The following is a 13087-nucleotide window of genomic DNA, read 5'->3' as shown; positions in this document are numbered from 1 at the left end:
AGGACAACATCCGTTATCAGCGTTGTTCTTATTAATTCTGAAAAGTGCTTATCGGATTGAGCTCGCTTTTGAGTGGAGTGTTGCTCTTGGGCAAACAAACACGAGAGAATGTTTGATTGTGATCCGAGGCAATAAAACTGAGCCATTGAGCTTTATTCCTCCGGGGGGATTACGAAAATAAAAGTGAAACCATTTTTAAACTTCACCCAAGTTTGAAATTGAAGCATAATATTTATTTCCCTACAATATCATCTAATACAGCAATTGCATCATTAAAACAAAAAAGGAGGAGGTTAAGGACTCAGGAGTGCCTTTAAAGTTGTTCAGACTTTCGATCTTGAGGCGACAAAATGACACACGGTTCCCGCCCGAGTAAGGAAGCGGCGGCGTTACTCGATAATCCTCAGAGAGTTCACGTCAGATTTATCGTCAAGCCATTTTCAAAACTTTAAATAGGTAATAATGCATAAATATAACAGATGACATCGAGAGAGGCCGGCTGATAGTACGGATTTGTAAAAATAAATATGATACGAACGGCATTTACGCTCGATGGCGACGATATGCGACTTTTCCTCAAGTTAAACAGTTTATCGACTCCTCTTGAGTCATGTAAAAGTTATTCCGAATTGCGACAGGCCTCCAGCAAAGACTTTCACTTTGACATTTGTCAAAAATATCGACGCTTGTGTTATGAGCCTTGACGAGCGTGATGAAATGACTTCAGAGGCCTTTGAGTCCATTGCGGGCGCATCTGTCATAATTCTGCTCAATTATTCAATATGCCACATTAGGCTGGGGAAAGCAGGCTGCCTCGCATGACAACAGTCCAAACAGCACCTAATGAAAAGTGATTGACGCCTGATGGTGCCCGAGCCTTAAAATAGACATGGGTAGGACATGTTTACCATCCTTCTCTCGTTGCGCTGTTGTGCGATGCGGACGCACGCGGTCATCCAAAAGCCTCGAACGTGCTTGTTATCAGCGCCGACACAGTCCTGCCACGTTGGCCGCAGAGCAGCTTGAGATCCGTGAGATGCTCAAAGGCACTTTGAAGGATTTCTTTCTGCCTTTGACTACCTCGAGTGTTTGCCAAATAAAAAAAAAAAAATGTGATGACAAAAAAAAATCCTAAACTGCTACATGTGTATCAAAATGTCAAAGATAATATTCAGTTTAGATTAACGCTTTTATGGTTCATATTATTCTTTTGTTTCTTATGGAAATAATGATGCATAAATTGAATGGCGTTTCAATTATTCAACATAGCTTCAGTGTCCTGATTACCCTCACGCAAGTGTTTTAATGAGCGAAATAGCATTATAAAATTATACTTTATGACAAGATACAGTAATGACATGATTAGAGGGAATTTCAAAAGAATTAAACATCTTTTGTACAAACGGTTCAGTTGCTATGCTCGGGCTATGTATCAGTTGCTTGAAAGCATTAAGCTAGCAGGCTAACTACGTGCTTGTTTTAAATGCACTACATGTAATTCTCGTACATTTTTGTTGAATTTTACAAGAAACTTCAACTAAGAGTGTTTTTAAACAACTTGAAGACACTTTCTTGAAGAACTGTTCACTATTTGACAAAGTGCTGCTCAATTCGGGAGGGAGTTGAGTTCACTGCCACCATACAGTGCTAATATCTGGTTAATAAAAAAAAACATTTTTGCATCGTATGACATCGGTCTACATTTCTACAGCATGTTTTTATTCACCGTTGCGCACTTCTAAATGCACCTCTTATGTACAAGTCATCGATTTTGTGCCTCTGAGTAGTGATGCATAAGCATTTGCAAGGCTGAGTGTATCCCTGTTCCCGTCTGACTGCGTCGCTGACAAACTGGCAAAGATTAACTATGACACCGTGTGGAAATTTCCAAACTTAAAGTAAACAAACAAGTTTTTAACCCTCCGCTGGCGTTTTACAGATATATTACTTTTGGCACCGCTGACTAATGCGGCAGACACGTCTCTCCCTTCGGAGTTTTGCTACGACAACCAACGAAGGACATGAATCAATTATCACCACTTTGGAAAACGAGGCAGAATGTTCGGTGAAGGGACAAATATTGTCCTGAGAGTATTTCCAGTAATAAGCTGGTTTTAGTAATGCTTCACACAGCGGTTGGTGTTTAATTAGTTTTTAATGGAAACAGAACCGCATAAACAAATTTACTCGTCCTGGAACTAAATTTAAAAACTGTTTGTGGAAGTGTGTGTGTGAGCGGAGGATGGGGGGTTATTCGAGGACTCGATGGAATAATCGATTCCGAAAAGATTTATTTGCGACAGCCACTGTCAAACAAACGCATTGTTTAATTAAAACAAGACCATAGCTTCACCTAGCTTAATGCTAACACATACCGGAGAAAACAGTACCTATACAAGCCCTTTTAAAATACAGAAATAAAAAGATTCAAATGTGGTCTCAAAGTAATTTGCATTATGAAGGGTCTCTGCCTGGTACAAAGGCAGAAGGTTATTGGATCCTTTTGGAACATCTCAATCATTGCGCCCTACTTTGGATGAGGACACACACATTAGTCCAGCGTTCTATTTTCGAATGTACAAGTAACCCGCGAGCACTGGAGGTCATTCAGCTCGGCGAATCACACGTCACTGGACTCGCTTTCCCTACATTCATCTCAGCAATGGCCAAAAAAGGTCCCGGCTACATGAAAGCAAGCAGAAGGTCATCCGGTAGTTGAGGTGAACCCAAACAATCCGAATGCCCTTTCCTGGCAGCCGTAACAATATCTATTCTCCCGTTCACCTTCAAACTGCTTGCGACTTGTGAGTTTTACCGATGCGCCGTCTATGAAACTTTTTATGTTTTGTTTTTTCAATCCTCACCACTCAGGGATCTATTACTCAAACTCAGCTGGCGAGGTTTTTATTCCATGTGCTACCTGTAGCCGTCCGCCCACAGCGTTATAGCCCTTTGCATTTATTCCCAGCTATTTTTAGACTCCGCCGCCCACTAAGAAGAAGAGTTGCCGGTACCGAGTACACCTTGCGCCGCACCTTTTGCCTGAACCGTGCTTGAAATATTTCCAGCTGATGGGTGAGGAGTTCACCAACAAACTTTGGCTGAGCTCTTCATCTGACAGCTCAGGCCCCCGCAAGCTGACTGGGCCTCCCTTGGGATCCAACACTCTCGGCGTCTGGGCTCGGAACCAGAACCCGCTACCTTTCTCTAGAACAGCGTGACAGACTTCTTTCATTAGAGCCTTTTTGTATTGGCGTGCGGAGATATTCAAATGAAACCGCAGTGGATTTGCAAGTCGGAAATATAAAAGCCACGGCTGCCCCCCACCACACACATACACACACACACACCGTCTTCACCTAGGGGCCAATTAGTGCCGTTGCAGTGACAAGTCAGGCAAGTCAAGCATTACCGGCCCACTGCAAACCGACCCACACCGTCTTGTTTATCTCCTATTTCAATTGCAGAACCCGCATTAGAATTCTCCATTAATAAGGCCCAAAGACAATGTAAGCTGCATGGCCAATACACAGTATGTTCAATTAGGATTAACCGCAGACGCCATTTGTTGGCTGTATAAAGTTCAAACCATCCTGAAGCTTGACGGACGGCGGTGGTGGCGGCCAAAGTCGGGCTTTAAAGACTTTGCATTTGCAATTAACTAACAACAGGAACTAAAACAGGAACATTACACCTTACACACACACACATTCAAGCAGCGTACACACACAGCTTTTTCCATTATTTTAACAAGCCCGAGCACAACATATTGCATGTTAATAGAAATCCTGCTGGGCTTTTGCCTGCTGCCACTCTTGATGATTAACAGGGACACAATTTGAATTTCAGCACTTCCTGTTGACATTCAGGATACAGCAGTAAGTAACTTGGACCACCTACAAATTGGAGTAGGACTTACAGTATGTTTGTAAAAAAAAAAATACATTTTGGAGTTCTCCATTAGGCGAGTGAATGACTCTGTTAAGGGGCTGTTTAGTTATTGCTTGGACTGAGCTATTTTCATCATAATAGCATTCAAATTATTTTTTGGGGGTAAGTAAAACTATTTGAACGGGATTAGTCGAAGAATTTCATTCCAAACAGATTAAAGAGACTAGCTGGATTACGCACTTAGTCTCTTTAAATAAAATAATAAATAATAAATCACTTAATTACATGCATGTTCTTTAGGGTTTAACTCTGAGAAAAATAAAAGTTTTGTAAAATGGTTTGCTATTGGTGTCTTTACATTTAATTACTGTTAAAATGTTAAAAACATTGTACCTCCTTGAGAAGTCGCCCCTAGTTGAGTGGAGGGGCGGACCCGCTTGGAGATTTGTCATTCCAGCTAAGACCGACATGGCACCTTTAATAATGAGACCACATGATGAAAAAAATTATATATATTATAATATATATTATATTATATTATATTATATTATATTATATTATATTATATTATATTATATTATATTATATTATATTATATTAAAATGTGTACCTGTCCCACACACATGCCAACTGTAAATTTCAATTAAACCACAAATCCAAGCAATGCCAATTTGACACTTGGACATAATCATGTATGTATTATTCCATCGACTATTTTCAGTATGAGCAACTCTACCCGACCCAGCGATGAACATCATTGTTGTGTTAATTTGAGACGTGAGTGGTGCTCAAATCACGCCGAGTCTCCTCTGAATAGGAATGAGCGGTATCTTATTAGTATTTCCAAAGCATGGGTCAGAGAAGAAGATGTTCCCTTTTCTTTTAACAAGCGGCGTTCTCGCGTTTTAAGTGGTATTCTGACAGATTTTTAACGCATGAAAGCAAACTCCTTTCGTGTTAGTGGACTGGATTTGCTTTTTTTTTTTTTTTTTCAAGAGAGCCACCATCGATTCAGAGCAGAGCCCCCCGCCCTTCTTCTATGGACTTCTTTGATTTGACTTATCTCCGGGCGGCTGAGCATGGACCACCTGAGGCAGACGCTTCAACACGAAGCTGCCAAGGTGATGAAGACAGCCGCTGGTCGCCCCCGCTGCTTCCTCCACAATTATCTGACGCTATGAATAATCTATTCACTGCACACTCCTGTCTTATGATCCATTGGAAGGAGCCGTCGGTTGATGATACACTCGGGATTTGCCTTCTCGAGAAAACACTTCAGCGTGTTTTTACACAAAAGGATCAAATTGCATCATTAAAACATGGGCCTTTAATTTTATTTTTAGAATCACACAGAACGCTAACATAATAGGAAACGTCATCGGCACCCAAGCTAACAATTAGCATATCGGAACATAAATGGTGCTGCAACACATGTAGACAGACCCGATAAAAATTCACATAGGTTTTGAGAAGGATGACTAAAATTACCGAAGAGCAGAATCATTCAAGGAGAATGTGTGACAAAAATATGTACTGTTCTCACATGACTGTAGCCGATAATGAAAGTGTTCAAGCTCACGGAGTTCCTGTCATGTAAGCACCTACCCGCTCCTTTTAACTGCACCTGCAGCTTCCATCATCTTCAAATTGCTCTCACCGCACAGTAAACGCGGCAATTAGTCCGACCCATTTGCATCCCCCAGGCGTCGACACAGAGACCGGTTGGGCTGGATCACCCTTTTCCCTAAACGATGCATTCAGGTGTCCCCGCTGACGAATAGCCGCTTCCCTCACATTGTTATTCTTGGCTTTCGAGCCACAAACATCTCCGGGCCATTTCTCAGCGAGAAGAAATGAGACAAACCCTAATGCGGGCTTCCTTTATGGATGCTAGCCTAAGCGAGCTTTGATGTTAGCAATCCCATCAAGAGTTACGGCCTCGTGAGATTACTGGGGATTGCCCGGGAGATGTTTTTCTTTTTCTCCCCGACGCCCACACCTCGGCTTGCTTCAACAACTACGCTACGAATGAAACGTAGCTCAAAAAAAAAAAAAAAACCAGAAGTGGAAATGAACTGTTAAATGTCACACGACAGGTGGTTTGTGTCACCATCCACCTCCGCCTGCGTTTAGCATTGATCCCCAAGGAAACAAAGATCTGGCATAATGCACTTTGAACACTTTTAAAAGCCTTTCCGCAATGGCCCTGACGTTGAAAAACAGCCACGTTTCCTTTGTGCTTAAAAGAATGCTTGCCTTGATGTTCATTCTTTGCCCACCTTTACTCCAAGCGGGCCTTTTTTTTTCTGTCCATCAAGACATTACACCAAACCAGGCTCCAGTTCTATGTTCTTTAAGTGCCATACAGAGCCAATTAGTGGCAAGTTGAAGGAGGCTATCAAACCCTCCAAGGCGAGTCTAGTCAGATGCCTGAAAGAGCTCTCAATGCGGTCATTACATAAGTAAACTAATATATAGATCTATATGAAGAGGGAAAGTGGCATATTTATGTATCATGAGGGGCTATTATGGAGAAATCATAAAAGAGCGAGGCAGACTGGCTAGGAGGAAATAAGATAAACACAGGGGCATGTAGTAATGTGTATTGATGATGGTTGCTAATGGTACCGTTTACACATTATATAAAAATCACCTTTCAACATTCACCGCACAGTTTTTGTGCTTGGCTAATGGCTAGGTAGCGTTTATTAGCAAAGGTCGACAATAGCGTTAATAAACTGACAAACTCAATTTAGAAGCATTTGCAGCAGGAGTTTACTTATTTTAAAGTGGACAATGCAGCGTGGGAGCAATCAGCGCCCCCTGCAGTTGTAAAGCGTCACTCACCAGAAGTGGAGAACTCAAGTCACGTGACTGGACTGGCATCTGACCTGAATTTAATTTGAAGGCTCTCTCTAAGTAATTAAAAGTGTTTTTCAAATTATTTCTTTCATTAAAGACGAAAAGAAAACAAAAGACTCTCTGACATTGAGTAGAAATAATTTGAGTCTTGTGCCGCAAGCTATGAAAGCAAATGCGTTGCCCGTCCAAAAAGGCCACAATGTGTCATTTGAACACATGCGCCACTAATTTTGGATCGAGCCGGAGGACAAATCAAGATGGTAGAGCCGCTTTTACTCAGCTCGTTCATTAGGTGGCAGTTAAGGCAACAAATCCCTCCGGCATCACCGCGCTTGCCACAAGCGTACCTGATAAATTACTCTTTGTTTCATTAGCCTGTCGTCTCTTTAGTCCAGTTCAGATAAATTAAAAGAGGTTTGCCGTTTGTTAGCATCACGAAAAGTCTCTGTAGACTTGATACTGTTTTTTTTTTAGCTCAAATGTTTTCTCATTAAAACTTAAAGTGGACATTATGGAAAATGATCTTGGCTAGCAACACGGTATAGCGGAGCTGCTACTGCTGATTAGCGCCAACGCTATTGATCAACTTCAAAACTCTTTCCCCAAATTCCATCGGGAAGAAAGAAATGTAACGTAAGGCGCTGCGGGCCTCGATCGCGGCAGATTAATTTCACTCCATTATCGGACAAACGTCGGCCGGAGTAACCTGATGAATTTTGTAAGACGCCGTTAATAAATGAAGTCAGAGAGCGGGTGACTTTATGAACCTCAGAATTCAAGAAATGAAGTCACGCTAATTAAGCAAGGTGACCCACCGTCCCCTTTTCAATTCCTAAATATGCAGCCAAGACCATCATTAGCGCTCCCTCGCTGTATAATTCAGTTTGGGATCCTAATTAGTTGAGCAAAAAAATACACAGAGAGCATATATTTGCACATGAAATGCATTTTCAACATATATACCTTTCATTAATGAACCACAAAGCCGTTGCGCACCGATGAAGCAAATTTGCACTAATTGGCAACTTTGCAAGACTCGATTTTTTTTTTTTTTTTGGTGTGTTTGTTTCATGCCGCAATATTCATCGATACAACTTTTCATTGCGGCGTTTGTATAATAAACTAGGTATGTGCATGGAAAGTAAAGAGCCCGTAATGTGAATTCAGTCTCCAAATCCATTTTACAAGATAACTGCTGGAAAAACTGAACTATGTACGACTGAATTGGAGTTGCACCCAGATTTTGTTGCATCGGCACCAAACAAAAACAATCACGGCATTTTGTTATATTCTATCCAATTACTTTTGCTTTACTAAGTGACCCAAAAAAAGATTACATTTTTGCCTTCAACACAGAGTTGAAGCGGCATTTGTTTTGCTACGCTTCGTTATTACGGCGCCACGAACAAAAGCTGACGATTATTTGTTCCCGCTGCCAAAGCAACATGGCCGAACGCCCGGCCGTTGACCTGAATAATGCCGTTTGATGGCCGTGCTCGCACCCCGGGAAAAGGACAGCCATGCGAGCGTTTTCACACCGGTTTTCTGTCCAAGTCAGTGAAAAAGGCCGGCTATGATTAAACACGTTGACTGAGATACTATGCGGGAGCGAGTTGAGAAGAAAAGGCGTCAAAGTATCACAAGAATCAAATATTCCCTCAACGTCTTGCAAGTTTTCGGATAAAAATTGAAGGTGACACTTGGGGCCAGCTGGAGCAGAGTCCATTTTTTTTTTTGTCCCTGTCACACTTGCAAGCTCATGGCTACCACTTAATTTTCGCCGATTGCATCCCAAAATCTATTTGGGAGAAATGAGTCTTATAAATCATCTCTGCCAAGGATTTTCTGTGAGGAAAATATAGAGCGCGAGTATGTAGTACAGGTTGCACCACCTTAAAAAAAAAGTAAAAGACTTACCATTGTTTTATTGTCTAAACCAGGGGTGTCAGACAGTCTCTTTTGTCGCGGGCCACACATTACAGGCAAAATAAATAACTTACTAGGCTTGAAACTGGAGTCTAAAACTGTTCAATGGTAACAAAAATTTCAAGCAATATCTGTATTTCTTTAAAAATGAATACAATTTGTAATTTTAGTATTGACACATGAAGTCAATGCACAATTTGTCTTCGGGGGCCACGTAAAATTATGTGGCGGGCCGCATCCGGCCCCCGGGCCTTGAGTTTGACACCAATGGTCTAACCTGTTCAACTTGCTGATTCTAATATTCATTAAGATTATAAAATATAAATATAATATATATTAAAAAAAAAACAGCAAAATTGCAAAATCAGGCGATGCTGATTCTAATATTCATTAAGATTATAAAATATGAATATAATATATATTTAAAAAAAAAACTGCAAAATTGCAAAATCGTGCAAAAAACATATATATATATGAATATAATAAATATAAAATATTTTTTGGTCCTTAATAATAAATCCAATCAAACCTTTTTAGGGGTTGACCCTCTCAGTGCAAGTGAGCAACTGCTTGCCCATTGCTGCATGGGGGCTTTCGTTACCATGGTGACCAAGGACGACACGACGAGTAGGGTTGCAAAAGGACCATGGGAAGCTAAGATGAGCAATTTCTGATTTTTAATATTTTTTATTCCTATTTACAATCAAATTTAACTAGAAATGCCGTGCACGGCAATAATATCAATCCTGTCTGGATGCGTCTGGAGAAAATGCCAAGCTGGACACGGCGTGATACGATTATTGCAACCGATTTATGTTGATGTAAATCTTAATGTTTGTTGCCCTTTCTCTAACCAGCTTAACAAACTCATTGAGATTTAAGATCTCTTTAACAAGAGCAACACGGTAATGCTGAAAAGCATCTGAAAACATTTTATCCCATCCCGACCCGGCATGACGGCAGTGCCTTTTTATTCTGACATTCACGTGGGTCAGTGGTTAGCTCAGCACTTTTCACATGCTTGGATTGCTCGATGTGATCCTGCGGATTGGCCTCCCAAATCCCCCGATCTCACCCACTTGATTTTTATCTTTGGGGGCATTTGAAGGCCGTGATGTGTCAGAGAAAAGATACAACACATAAATCATCTCAAGGAATGCATCACCGATGCCATTACGAGCAGAACATCAGCTGTGCTGATAGGAGTTTCTCGGATGTGGAGGACACGAGTTATTCAAACCAACTCGTGCCCGTGAATAAATTGAGCTTGCTCGCCTTTCACTCTTGAGAAAACGATGACAGATGGACAGCAATTTCTCAAAACATGAAATTAAACCTATCCTATCGTCCACTTAGCAGAAGGTCGAAATGAATACACCGACCATTTGTGTTTGCTTCACGTGTACCTCCAAAGGGGAACCGCTTCATGAATAACAATAACAATCTTTCATGTCACGGAGTAGCCTTTGAAAGGCCTCCGCAGCCTTTGTGCACATCTCGAGTGTTAAGAACGGAACATGGTGGCCCTCCGAGGATCGCGCTCATGAATAGGTATGAAGCGGGCTTTGCTGTGTTTTAGTACATCGTGGTGAAGTGGCACAACGTGAGATCATGGGAGATTAGTTCAATCGCAAAGTGGCCGTCGGAAACAACTCGCATCCGAACATATCTCTCGCCGTGTGCAAAGACAAGCGAGATGAAAACCGAGACTATTTTATTTAAAAAGCCCAAATTGTTAATCGTGTTCTTTTCTTGCGTGAAATCATTGACGACATGAAGCAAGCCCGAGGGGAGGTGTGGGAGGGGGGGTGGGGTTGATCGTGATTCTGGCGGCATCCGACATTGTCTCGGAGCAAAGCGCCATGGGAGGCTGATGAACCAGGTGGAGAACCGTGTCCTCCACGCTGGAATCGTATTCATCACCGATCAGGGGTGACGAGCGCGGGCCTCAAGCTGCGACTGTAAATTGTCCCGTCATTTCAAATAATTGACGTAATTGGAATTTCGTAACCTGCTTGTGCTGTCTACTTCTCTTAATCTTAAAATCAATCCATGATCTTGTCTCTTGGGCGGCGAGCATCATAAAGTCATTTGCTATAATTACCCAGAGATGTTTCTTGTTTGCTGTAATTGGCACAGGAGCTTACAAAACAGTTTTTGCGAGCTAAAACTCTGGACGCTCGCGTTAGCATCCTCCGCATGCTTCCTCCCACCTTGATTACATTTTTGCGCTGTCTGACTGCAAATTACCACCAGCCACTTGGACAATAATTTGAAAAAGGACTCAGCAAACACAAGCGTCTCATCTGTAAGAAAAAAAAAAAGGTCTGTGGCCTCCAGACAGGACCAAAACACCAAAACTATTGATACAATTTAATAAAGCTCTGCAATGCGAGCCCGCGTCGGAAAGGAGACATCCGGCTTGGCCTCTGAGGTTTCGTCGGCATGCTTCTTAGTATGCTGCGCTGAGTTGATCAACTCGGAGACGCTCTGCATGCCGCACACTACATTACCTGCATTAGGTTTGTAATTATTCCCCCTCTGCAATAGCAATGAGCCAATGAAAACCAAATGCACAACTCACCCGCTAGAATTGAAGTGCTCATGGAGAAAGTTGCCACTGATGCATCTCAATTTGTTATATTCTTAAAGGGCACGTGAACACAACAAAAAAAAAAATGGATACAAAAATGTAACATGCGTGCACTCATGGTAGACAATGAGGCACTCTAAAGTCCGCGGAATAACTAAATAGAAGGTAGATTTTCCAAGCGGAATGCTTAAGCTAGCTAGCTAGCAGCAGAAACAGTACAGGCGCTCAAGTTCTTTTATAGTGGAGGCGGGGCTCCTCAAGTCAAAAAAAAAAATAATCAAGAATAAATTGCTCTACAACTGAGTACAACATAGATCTAAGCTTTCAGCTTTCAAGGCCGCGCTGTAATTGTTAATAACGCTCAACGGGGAGACATGTTTACGTTCATGCCGCGCATCAGATAAAATCTGAAAGACAAATGAGGCAAATAGTCGGACCTCTGCCGAGAGGAGCTCGGAAAGATCAATGCAGCACTCCGGCCGGCCACAGCAAATGGACTTCACGGCGCGCCGCTGGAGGCCGGCCTGTCAATGTCTAGTCAGACTGTTGAAAAGTTTAATCCAATTGCAGGGCCCCGGCGAATCCGTCTTTGTTGACATGTGCGGTCCAATTTGTCTCTATCCTTCTTTCCTCTGTATTCCCACGGCGCCCCAGCCATCCAGGCGCACATTTTGGGACCCAGTTAAGATGTCGTTTATTATCTGGGGTTCAAATCAAATGACGGTTAACAGATGGAGGGGGCCCGGCGTCTCCGGCATCCGTCTATCAACTTAACTTTATCTGACAATCACCGCCGATACAGCTTCTGGAGAGTCACCCGAAAAGAAAAGTATCATTAGGGAACGTCATGGGAATCGGACTTTTTATACTTTAATGTGATTTGATCCCTTTTTTTTTTTTTTTTTGCTGTAGCAATGGAGCATATGATGATGTTACTACTGCTCAGGAGGAAGTGGAAGTCACGTGACTGCTTAACAAACAGAAAGGCCATCGATTGCAGTCGGGACGGAAACAAGCCCCTGAGAGTAGATCTGAATGAAGTGAGTTAATCAACGCAGCGAGTTGCAGACAGAGCGTCAATATTATTGAGCTGCCGTAAATATGAGGCGTGTATTTTACCCGTGCGGCCGCTTCCTACTTACCATTAGCTTTCAGCACCGAAGCAAAATATACTACAAAGCTACCGGTGCCGTCTTAAAACTGCACTTTAGTGGGCGGTGTATTTCAAAGAACGCCGGTGTGGGAAACTTTAAGAAAATGTGCAGCGCTAGTTTGAAAATCAATCCAGGTCAGGCCAAACGCTTTTGGGTGAAAGCGATGAGTCAAGTAACATGACATCAGAAAATGATTCATGTTTTTTTTAAATTGAGCTACTCAAACTCACCTAGTTGGATTTAATTTAATTTTTTATTCGCTCTCTCTTACTTTTAAACATTAAGATGCCATAAGATAATAATTAAAAAGTAGTAACTGGTGTCAAGGAAATATTGCAGATTTTTGAGGAAGCACACATCCAGCTAAAAAGTCCATTTGAATTCTGAATGCGCAGGCAACAATGGCGTGACTCTGCATTATGTTGCCACTGACAAAGCGCCATTCAATCCCTCACTGAGGACATGAAAAGCCGTTTCCCGATGGTGCCTTTCGCCTTTTGTGGCACAACAAACACAACAGCCTGCTTAATTTAAAGCTTATCAACCTCCAGAGTGGCATTTTTTTTTTTTAAAATGTTTCCTCTCAAAATGGGGCAGAGTTGTGAATGAGGCTGTATTGGTCACTTTCACCTCTACCAACTTGATGATGATGGATGGAAAT

At 42.0% G+C, this 13087-nt stretch overlaps 1 protein-coding gene across 1 annotated transcript in view; it reads right to left on the bottom strand.

The window, feature by feature from the left end:
- Positions 1 to 13087, bottom strand: part of mrm2 (mitochondrial rRNA methyltransferase 2) — a 98693-nt gene that overhangs the window by 82614 nt on the left and 2992 nt on the right. The window lies entirely within an intron of this gene.

Source organism: Syngnathus scovelli, chromosome 16, assembly GCF_024217435.2.
Source record: "Syngnathus scovelli strain Florida chromosome 16, RoL_Ssco_1.2, whole genome shotgun sequence".
Taxonomy (NCBI): domain Eukaryota; kingdom Metazoa; phylum Chordata; class Actinopteri; order Syngnathiformes; family Syngnathidae; genus Syngnathus; species Syngnathus scovelli.
Note: the sequence above shows the minus strand (reverse complement) of the source record. Positions and strands in the feature narration are given on the sequence as shown.